The sequence below is a fragment of the Heterodontus francisci genome, chromosome 35 (genome assembly GCF_036365525.1).
Source record: "Heterodontus francisci isolate sHetFra1 chromosome 35, sHetFra1.hap1, whole genome shotgun sequence".
NCBI lineage: Eukaryota > Metazoa > Chordata > Chondrichthyes > Heterodontiformes > Heterodontidae > Heterodontus > Heterodontus francisci.
Genome location: NC_090405.1, coordinates 22241173 through 22251901, shown reverse-complemented (window position 1 = coordinate 22251901; position 10729 = coordinate 22241173). Strand labels below are relative to the sequence as shown.

Here is a 10729-nt window from a genome sequence, read left to right as displayed (position 1 = left end):
GTCCTTGTGTCATTGCGCAGTGAGGGTGAGTCCGTCAGCACGTGTGTTGCTGAGTCCGGGATTCTTGAGAAATCCGACTCCAATCCTATTTTTATAAAAACATTGGGGAAATAACACGAACAGTTCACTTTCAAAACATCAAGTATTTACCCATAATAACAAGATGCTTCCGAAGGCACTCGATTGTAATCAGCTTCTTCCTTCTCGTGAACACATCAATCAGTAACAAATCACTTTTGCTCACACGAACACAAGCTGCAAACACGGACCAGCCGAGTCTCTCCCACTTTGTCAACCCCTTCCTGCAGAGCCTCCTCTCCACCACCAGATGGTGATGTTGGCCACAATAAAACCAGGACAAATGGTCACAGTGAGGAGACGGTCAGTAACAGAAAATAAAACAATAACAGGGAAAACCTTTACACAACAACAGGGTACATCTTTACACAACAGAAAACATATTTACACACCACGAAATACCTTTAGACAACAGGGAGAATACAATCATACAAATGCCTTGTTTCTCCATCTCAGTCTCGTTGTCTCTCTCTCTGTCCCTCACTTTTGCTTCCTCACAGTCTATTCTTCGTTTTCTATGTGTTTTTCTCTCTGTCCCGTTGTCGATGGTGTTACTCAGCGTCCTTGTAACATTGTGTAGCCAGGCTGAGCCTCCCAACACCTGTGTTGCTGTAATAAAAACAGAAAATGCTGGAAATGCTCAGTAGGTCTGGCAGCATCTGTGCAGAGAGAAACAGTTAACAGTTCATGTCTGTTTCGTTAGTTCACATTAACTTTGTTCTCTCTCCACAGATGCTGCCAGACCTGCTGACTATTTCAAGCATTTTCTGTTTATGTTTCAGATTTCCAGCATCCGCAGTATTTTGCTTTTGTACGTGTGTTGCTATGTCTGGGACTGTTTGAGTGCAATGCTATTGCTTTATAAACAGCGTTGAAACAAACATTTATCTCGCTAACACACAGCACTAATACACAGCTGGATATAAACAGCAGCCTGCAGCAGAGGGCGCAGTGGAAGTTTATTAACACAAATAATTCACCAACATTATATTTACTGCTATCCACAATCACACCACGCTTCATCTTAACACGTTTTACTCTTTATTTACATCAACTTCTTCCTTCCAGTAAACACTTCAATTTGGAACACAGCTTCCAAATCACCTTTATTCACAAACCCGAACACACATCAGCCCAGACTTTCCCCTTTCTGTCAACCCATTCCTGCATCACTGCCTCTCCACCAACAGTTGTTGCGAGCATCATACAATCATAGAATGGCTGCAGCACAGAAGGAGGCCATTCGGCCTGTCGAACCCGTGCTGGCTCTCTGTTAGAGCAACTCACCTCATTTCACTCCCCAGTCAGTTCAATTTTGGAGGTGGGAAAACTTCTCGAAAGAATAATTTGGGACAAAATTAATAGTCCCATGGACAAATGTGGGTTAATTCAAGAAAGCCAGCATGGATTTCTTAACGGAAAATCATGTTTAACTGTCCTGCCGTAGTTTTTTGATGAGGTAACAGAGAGGGTTGATGAGGGCAATGCTGTTGATGTGGTGTACATGGACTTTCAAAAGGTCTGGCAGCATCTGAAAGGTCACTGACCTGAAACGTTAACTTTGCTTCTCTCTGTACAGATGTTGCCTGACCTGCTGAGTATTTCCAGCATTTCTTGTTTTCATTATGGCACAGAGTTCCCTTTTCAAACTTACAGAATTAACCACAATAATGTACTCTGAGATTCAAGTTAAATATCAGCCCAATATTTACACACATTATGAGTTTATAAGTTTCAGTATTAATTCCCATTAGTGCATCCTGACATATACATTAGATATAACATAACATAAGAACAGAAGAAATAGGAGCAGGAGTAGGCCATTCGGCCCCTCAAGCCTGCCTCGCCATTCAGTAAGATCATGGCTGATCTGCCCCAGACCTCAACTCCTCTTTCATGCCAGCTCTTCATAGCCCTCAACTCTCCAATATTTCAAAAATCTATTTACATCCTCTTTAAATACTTTCAGTGATTTAGCCTCCAATACTGTCTGGGGTAGAGAATTCCAGACATTCACTACCCTCTGAGAGAAGAAATTCCTTTGCATCTCAGTTTAAATGAGTGTCCCCTTATTCTGTAACTATGTCGCCTAGTTTGAGATTCCCCCACTAGTGGAAACATTTTCTCAACATCTACCCTGTTAATAAAAACAAGAAATGCTGGAAATACTCAGCAGGTCTGGCAGCATCTGTGAAGAGAGAAGCAGAGTTAATGTTTCAGGTCAGAGACCCTTCTTCACCCTGTTAAGCCCCCTCAGAATCTTGTAAGTTTCAAAAAGATCACCCCTCATTCTTCTAAACACGAATGAATAACCTGTTTAGCCGTTCTTGATAAGTCAACCCCTTCATCCCAAGAATCAGCTGAGTGAATCTCTTTTGAACTCCTCCAATGCCAGTACATCCTTTCTTAAGTCTAAATCTCAAGTGCGATATCAGATTGAGAGAATCTGAAAGATAGTATAACCTGAGATACAAACTGAGAATTCAGTTTAAAACTCCCCCGGATTGTGAAACTAAAAGATACAATAGCAATTTAATTTGTATAGACTGTGCGTTGGATCACATTCCAGCCCTCATCCAGTATCAGACTGGAAGATACTGTAGCAATTCCATTAGTGCAGACTCAGCTCTACATTACAGAGCAGGGAACATATTTAAACAACCGGGAACACTTTTACACAAGACGGATCATATTTACACAACTGAGAAGATCTTTACCCAACAGGGAACCATTTTACACAATAACAGAGAACATCTTTACACAACAGCGAATATAGTTACACAACAGAGAACATATTACACAGCAGGAAATATCTTTAAAAGAACACAGGGAACATCTTTACACAACAGAGAACACAATTACATAAATCATCAGTCTTTCGCTGTCTCTTGCTGGTTTGCTCAGTACCTTTCTCTGTCTGTTCCTTTCTGGGTCCTGATAATATCTTCCTGGTTTTCTGTGTCTTTCTCTGTCTGTTCCTTTCTGAGTCCTGATAATCTCTTCCTGGTTTTCTGTGTGTCTTTCTCTGTCTGTTCCTTTTCTGGGTCCTGATAATCTCTTCCTGGTTTTCTGTGTGTCTTTCTCTGTCTGTTCCTTTCTGGGTCCTGATAATCTCTTCCTGGTTTTCTGTGTGTCTTTCTCTGTCTGTTCCTTTCTGGGTCCTGATAATATCTTCCTGGTTTTCTGTGTCTTTCTCTGCCTGCCTCATTGTCGGTGCTGTTACTCTGTGTCCTTGTGTCATTGTGCAGTGAGGGTGAGTCCGTCAGCACGTGTGTTGCTGAGTCCGGGATTCTTGAGAAATCCGACCGCAATCCTATTTTTATAAAAACATTGGGGAAATGAACATATTTCACTAACGGGCAGCTAAAATTTAAACCAGCAGTTAGCAGAGTGGCGCAGCGGAAGCGTGCTGGGCCCATAACCCAGACGTCGATGGATCGAAACCATTCTCTGCTATTTATGTTTGGTAGGAACACAAACCGTTCACTTTCAAAATATCAAGTGTTTCCCCATCATAACAAGATGTGCTCGATTGCAATCAGCTTTTTCCTTCTAGTGAACACATCAATCAGCAACAAATCACTTTTGCTCACACGAACACAAGCTGCAAACACGGACCAGCCGAGTCTCTCCCACTTTGTCAACCCCTTCCTGCAGAGTCTCCTCTCCACCACCAGATGGTGATGTTGGCCACAAGAAAACCAGGACAAATGGTCGCAGTGAGGAGACGGTCAGGAACAGAAAATACAACAAGAACAGGGAAAACCTTTACACAACAACAGGGTACATCTTTACACAACAGAAAACATATTTACACAACAGGAAATACCGTTACACAACAGGGAGAACACAATCATACAAATGCCTTGTTTCTCCATCTCAGTTTCGTTGTCTGTCTCTCTCTCTCCGTTCCTCACTTTTGCTTCCTCACAGTCTATTAGTTTCCTGTGTGTTTTTCTCTCTGTCCCGTTGTCGATGGTGTCACTCAGCGTCCTTGTAACATTGCGTAGCCAGGCTGAGCCTCCCAACACCTGTGTTATAGAACATAGAACAGTACAGCACAGTACAGGCCCTTCGGCCCACGATGTTGTGCCGAACCTTTAATCTACTCGAAGATCAAAACTACCTACATACCCTTCATTCTACTATCATCCATGTACCTATCCAAGAGATGCTTAAATGTCCCTAATGTATCTGCTTCTACTACCACCACTGGAAGTGCATTCCACGCACCCACCACTCTCTGTGTAAAGAACCTACCTCTGACATCTCCCCGAAACCTTCCTCCATCACCTTAAAATTATGCCCCCTGGTGATAGCTCTTTCCACCCTGGGAAAAAGTCTCTGGCTATCCACTCTATCTATTCCTCTCATCATCTTGTACCCCTCTATCAAGTCACCTCTCATCCTTCTTCGTTCCAATGAGAAAAGCCCCAGCTCCCTGAATCTTTCTTCGTAAGACATGCCCTCCAGTCCAGGCAGCATCCTGGTAAATCTCCTCTGCACCCTCTCTAAAGCTACCTCATCCTTCCTATAATGAGACGACCAGAACTGAACACAATATTGCAAGTGTGGTCTAACCAGGGCTTTATAGAGCTGCAGCATAACCTCGCGGCTCTTAAACTCAATCCCCCTGTTAATGAAAGCCAACACACCATACGCCTTCTTAACAACCCTATCAACTTGGGTGGCAACTTTGAGCGATCTATGGACATGGGCCCCAAGATCCCTCTGTTCCTCCACATGACCAAGAATCCTGTCTTTTCGCCTGTATTCTGCATTCAAATTCGACCTTCCAAAATGAATCACTTCACACTTTTCCAGGTTGAACTCCATCTGCCACTTCTCAGCCCAGCTCTGCATCCTGTCAATGTCCTGTTGCAACCTACAACAGCCTTCCACTCTATCCACAACTCCAGCAACCTTCGTGTCATCGGCAAACTTGCTAACCCAGACTTCCACTTCCTCATCCAAGTCATTTATAAAAATCACAAAGAGCAGAGGTCCCAGAACAGATCCCTGCGGAACACCACTGGTCACCGAGCTCCAGGCTGAATACTTTCCATCTACTACCACCCTCTGTCTTCTATGGGCCAGCCAATTCTGTATCCAGACAGCCAACTTTCCCTGTATCCCATGCCTCCTTACTTTCTGAATGAGCCTACCATGGGGAACCTTATCAAACTCCTTGCTGAAATCCATATACACCACATCCACTGCTCTTCCTTCATCAATGTGTTTTGTCACATCTTCAAAGAATTCAATAAGGCTTGTGAGGCATGACCTGCCCCTCACAAAGCCATGCTGACTGTCTCTAATCAAACTCTGCTTTTCCAACTAATCATAAATCCTGTCTCTCAGAATCCTCTCCAATAATTTGCCCACTACCTACGTAAGACTGACTGGTCTATAATTCCCAGGGTTATCCCTATTCCCTTTCTTGAACAAGGGAATAACATTTGCCACCCTCCAATCATCTGGTACTACTCCAGTGGACAGTGAGGACGCAAAGATCATCGCCAAAGGCGCGGCAATCTCTTCCCTCGCTTCCCGTAATATCCTTGGATATATCCCGTCTGGCCCCAGGGACTTATTTGTCCTCATGTCTTTCAAAATTTCCAGCACATCCTCCCTCTTAACATCAACCTGTTCGAGCATATCAGCCTGTTTCACGCTGTCCTCACAAACGACCAGGTCCCTCTCACTAGTGAATACTGAAGCAAAGTATTCATTTAGGACCCCCCCTACCTCCTCCGACTCCAGGCACAAGTTCCCTCCACTATCCCTGATCGGCCCTACCCTCACTCTGGCCATCCTCTTGTTCCTCACATAAGTGTAGAACGCATTGGGATTTTCCTTAATCCTACCCGCCAAGACTTTTTCATGTCCCCTTCTCGCTCTCCTAAGTCCATTCTTCAGTTCCTTCCTGGCTACCTTGTAACCCTCTAGAGCCCTGTCTGATCCTTGCTTCCTCAACCTTAAGTAAGCTTCCTTCTTCCTCTTGACTAGCTGTTCCACATTTCTTGTCATCCAAGGTTCCTTCACTCTACCATCCCTTCCTTGCCTCATCGGGACAAACCTATCCAGCAGTCGCAGCAAGTGCTCCCTAAACAACCTCCACATTTCTGTCGTGCATTTCCCTGAGAACATCTGTTCCTAATTTATGCACCCCAGTTCCTGCCTAATAGCATTGTAACTCCCCCTCCCCCAAGTAAATATTTTCCCATCCCGTCCGCTCCTGTCCCTCTCCATGACGATAGTAAAGGTCAGGGAGTTGTGATCACTATCACCGAAATGCTCTCCCACCGAGAGATCTGCCACCTGGCCTGGTTCGTTGCCAAGCATCAAATCCAACATAGCCTCCCCTCTAGTCGGCCTATCTACATATTGAGTCAGGAAACCTTCCTGGACACACCTGACAAAAACTGCTCCATCCAAACTATTTGCACTAAGGAGGTTCCAATCAATATTAGGGAAGTTGAAGTCACCCATGACAACAACCCTGTTACTTCTGCACCTTTCCAAAATCTGCCTCCCAATCTGTTCCTCCGTGTCTCTGTTGCTATTGGGGGGTCTATAGAAAACTCCCAATAAAGTGACTGCTCCTTTCCTGTTTCTGACTTCCACCCATAATGACTCAGTAGACAAACCCTCCTCGATGACCTCCCTTTCTGCAGCTGTGATACTATCCCTGATTAACAATGCCACTCCCCCACCTCTTTTACCTCCCTCCCTATTCCTTTTGAAACATCTAAACCCCGGAACATCCAACATCCATTCCTGCCCCTGTGATCTCCAAGTGTCCGTAATGGCCACAACATCGTAGCTCGAAGTACTGATCCATGCTCTAAGTTCATCACCCTTATTCCTGACACTTCTTGCATTAAAATAGACACACTTCAACCCATCATACTGGCTGAAACTTTGCCCTGTCAACTGTCTAACCTTCCTCACAGACACTCTGCACTCGGTATCTGCCTGTTCAACAGCTACCCCATCCACTGATCCATAGCTCCGGTTCCCATCCCCCTGCCAAACTAGTTTAAACCCTCCCGAAGAGCTCTAGCAAACCTCCCGCCCAGGATATTGGTGCCCCTCCAGTTCAGATGCAACCCGTCCTTCTTGTACAGGTCCCACCTTCCCCAGAAGGTATCCCAATGATCCACATAACTGAAGCCCTCCCTCCTACACCAGCTCTGTAGCCACGTGTTCAGCTGCACTCGCTCTCTGTTTCTAGCCTCACTAGCACGTGGCACCGGTATCAATCCTGAGATTACTACTCTGCTCGTCCTGCCTTTTAGCTTCCAACCTAACTCCCTATATTCGCTTTTCAGGTCCTCATCCCTTTTCCTAGCTATGTCATTGGTACCGATATGTACCACGACTTCTGGCTGCTCCCCCTCCCCCTTAAGAATCCTGTAGACTCGATCTGAGACATCCCTGACCCTGGCACCCAGGAGGCAACATACCATCTGGGAGTCTCATTCGCGACCACAGAATCTCCTGTCTGTTCCTCTAACCATTGAATCTCCTATCACTATCGCTCTCCTATTCTCCACCCTTCCCTTCTGAGCCGCAGAGCCAGGCTCAGTGCCAGAGACCTGGCCGCTGTGGCTTTCCCCTGGTAGGTCCCCCCCCACAACCGTATCCAAAACGGTATACTTATTATTGAGGGGAACAGCCACAGGGGATCCCTGCACTGTGTGCCTATTCCCTTTCCCTCCCCTGACGGTCACCCAGCTACCTTTATCCTGTGACTGAGGTGTCAGTACTTCCCTATAACTGCTCCCTATCATCCCCTCTGCCTCCCGCATGATCCGAAGTTCATCCAGCTCCAGCTCCGGTTCCCTAACGCGGTCTGTGAGGAGCTGGAGTTGGGTGCACTTCTCACAGGTGAAGTCAGCAGGGACACAAGTGGTGACCCTTACCTCCCACATCCTGCAAGAGGAGCATGCAACTGCCCTAGCTTCCATCCCCTCTGCTCTAAATTGACAACAGAGAATAAAAAAATATAAAGGAAAACCTTACCTTACCAAACCCTCCACACAAGAGTCCTTTTTTTTGGTTGGAGGAGGAGGATGGGTGGGAGACACTACACGTGTAGTGTTTCGGGTTTAGCCACTGCCCGAATATATAAGTTCACTTACCCAGCAGTCCCCGTGTCCGCGTCCGCCGAATCGCCAGGTAAGTACTTTATAGTGAAACGTACCTTCCCAGCTGCCCCCTGGCTCGCACTATCACTGCTACTGCTGATCAAAGGTGTTGCTGTAATAAAAACAGAAAATGCTGGAAATGCTCAGTAGGTCTGGCAGCATCTGTGCAGAGAGAAACAGTTAATAGTTCAGATCTGTTTCCTCAGCTCACATTAACTTTGTTTCTCTCTCCACAGATGCTGCCAGACCTGCTGAGTATTTCAAGCATTTTCTGTTTATGTTTCAGATTTCCAGCATCCGCAGTATTTTGCTTTTGTACGTGTGTTGCTATGTCTGGGACTGTTTGAGTGCAATGCTATTGCTTTATAAACAGCGTTGAAACAAACATTTATCTAGTTAACACACAGCACTAATACACAGCTGGATATAAACAGCAGCCTGCAGCAGAGGGTGCAGTGGAAGTTTATTAACACAAATAATTCACCAGCACAATATTTACTGCTATCCACATTCACACCACGCTTCATCTTAACACGTTTTACTCTTTATTTACATCAACTTCTTCCTTCCAGTAAACACTTCAATTTGGAACACAGCTTCCAAATCACCTTTATTCACAAACCCGAACACAAGCTGCAAATGCTGCAAACACACACCAGCCCAGACTTTTCCCTTTCTGTCAACCCATTCCTGCATCACTGCCTCTCCACCAACAGTTGCTGCTAGAATCATACAATCATAGAATGGCTAAAGCACAGAAGGAGGCCATTCGGCCTGACGAACCCATGCTGGCTCTCTGCTGAAGCAACTCACCTCGTCTCACTCCCCAGTCAGTTCAATTTCGGTGGTGGGAAAACTTCTCGAAAGAATAATTCGGGACAAAATTAATAGTCCCATGGACAAATGTGGGTTAATTCAGGAAAGACAGCATGGATTTCTTAAGGGAAATTCATGTTTAACTGTCCTGCTGGAGTTTTTTGATGAGGTAACAGAGAGGGATGATGAGGGCAATGCTGTTGATGTGGTCTACATGGACTTTTTAAAGGTCTGGCAGCATCTGAATGGTCACTGACCTGAAACATTAACTCTGTTTCTCTCTCCACAGATGCAGCCAGACCTGCTGAGTATTTCCAGCACTTTTTAGTTATATTTCAGCTTTCTAGCATCTGCAGTATTTTGCTTTTATTGACTTTCAAAAGGAGTTTGATACAATGCAACACAACAGACTTGTGAGCAAAATTATAACTCATGGAATAAAAGGGACTGTAGTAACATGGATATGGAATTGGCTGAGTGACAGGAAACAAAGAGTAGTGAGCAATGGATGTTCTTCGGGCTAGAGGAAGGTTTGTAGTGGAGTTCCCCAGAAGTCAGTGTTGGGACCCTTGCCTTTCCTGATATATATTAATGACCTAGACCTTGGTGTACAGGGCAGAATTTCAAAGTTTATGGATGATATGAAAATTGGAAGCATTGTGAACTGTAAGGATGATCGTGTAGAACTTCAAAAGGACATAGACAAGTTGGTGGAATGGGAGGACAGATGACAGGTGAAGTTCAATGCAGAGAAATGTGAATTGATTCATTTTGGTAGGAAGAACATGGAGTGACAATATAGAATAAAGGGTACAATTCTAAAGGGGGTGCAGGAGCAGAGGGTCCTGGGGGTATAAGTCATTGGTTGAGAGAGTGGTTAATAAAGCATACAGTATCCTCGGCTTTAGTGATAGAGGCATAGAATACAAGAACAAGGAGGTCATGTTGAACTTGTATAAGACACTAGCCTCAGCTGAAGTACTGAGTCCAGTTCTGGGTGCCACACTTTAGGAAAGATGTGAAGGCATTGCAGAGATTATGGAAAAGATTCATGAGAATGGTTCCAGGGATGAGGAACTTCAGTTATGAAGATAGATTGGAGAAGTTAGGACTGTTTTCCTTGGAGAAAAGAAGGCTAAGAGGAGATTTCATAGTGGTATTCAAAATGATGAGGGGTGTGGACAGAGTGGATAGGGAGAAACTGTTCCCACTTGTGAAAGGATCGAGAACGGGAGGGCACAGATTTAAAGTTTGTTGTTCATTAAGTGTCTTCTATTCTGGGAAAAATAGAGCATATGATTGACTGTATCAGTAAGTGGGAAAATTTAAAATTTTTGTTGTGACCTGTGGAGAAGTGGGATGAGACTAAATAGTAACCACCTCAGATTTCAATTGCAACAGCACTTGTGATCTGACTCTGTAGCTTAGTTGGTTAAAGCACCTGTCTTGTGAACAGGAAATTCTGTGTTCAATTCCCAGCGGAGCCTTATTTCATATTTGCAATATGCTTGAGAAGTTTGGGTGTTAACATTTATGTCTGTGTCTTGTGAACTTTAACTTAGAATTCAAATTTCATGATGAATTTCATTCACAGGAGAAAACAGCCTTTGTGAAGGATGTGAGTTTGGAATGGCTGTTCCTCCTTGCACAGAAATTCAGTGCTGATATTTCAAAGGCAACCT

General features: G+C 44.6%; 1 long non-coding RNA gene across 1 annotated transcript in view; it reads left to right on the top strand.

Annotated features, from left to right (window-relative positions):
* Positions 1-3268: 3268 nt before the first annotated feature.
* The window catches only part of LOC137350441 (uncharacterized), a 41895-nt gene continuing 34434 nt past the window's right edge, over positions 3269-10729 (top strand). The window contains exon 1 of the long non-coding RNA XR_010969419.1: positions 3269-3331. This is a non-coding gene — a long non-coding RNA (uncharacterized lncRNA). The remainder of the gene's footprint in view (positions 3332-10729) is intronic.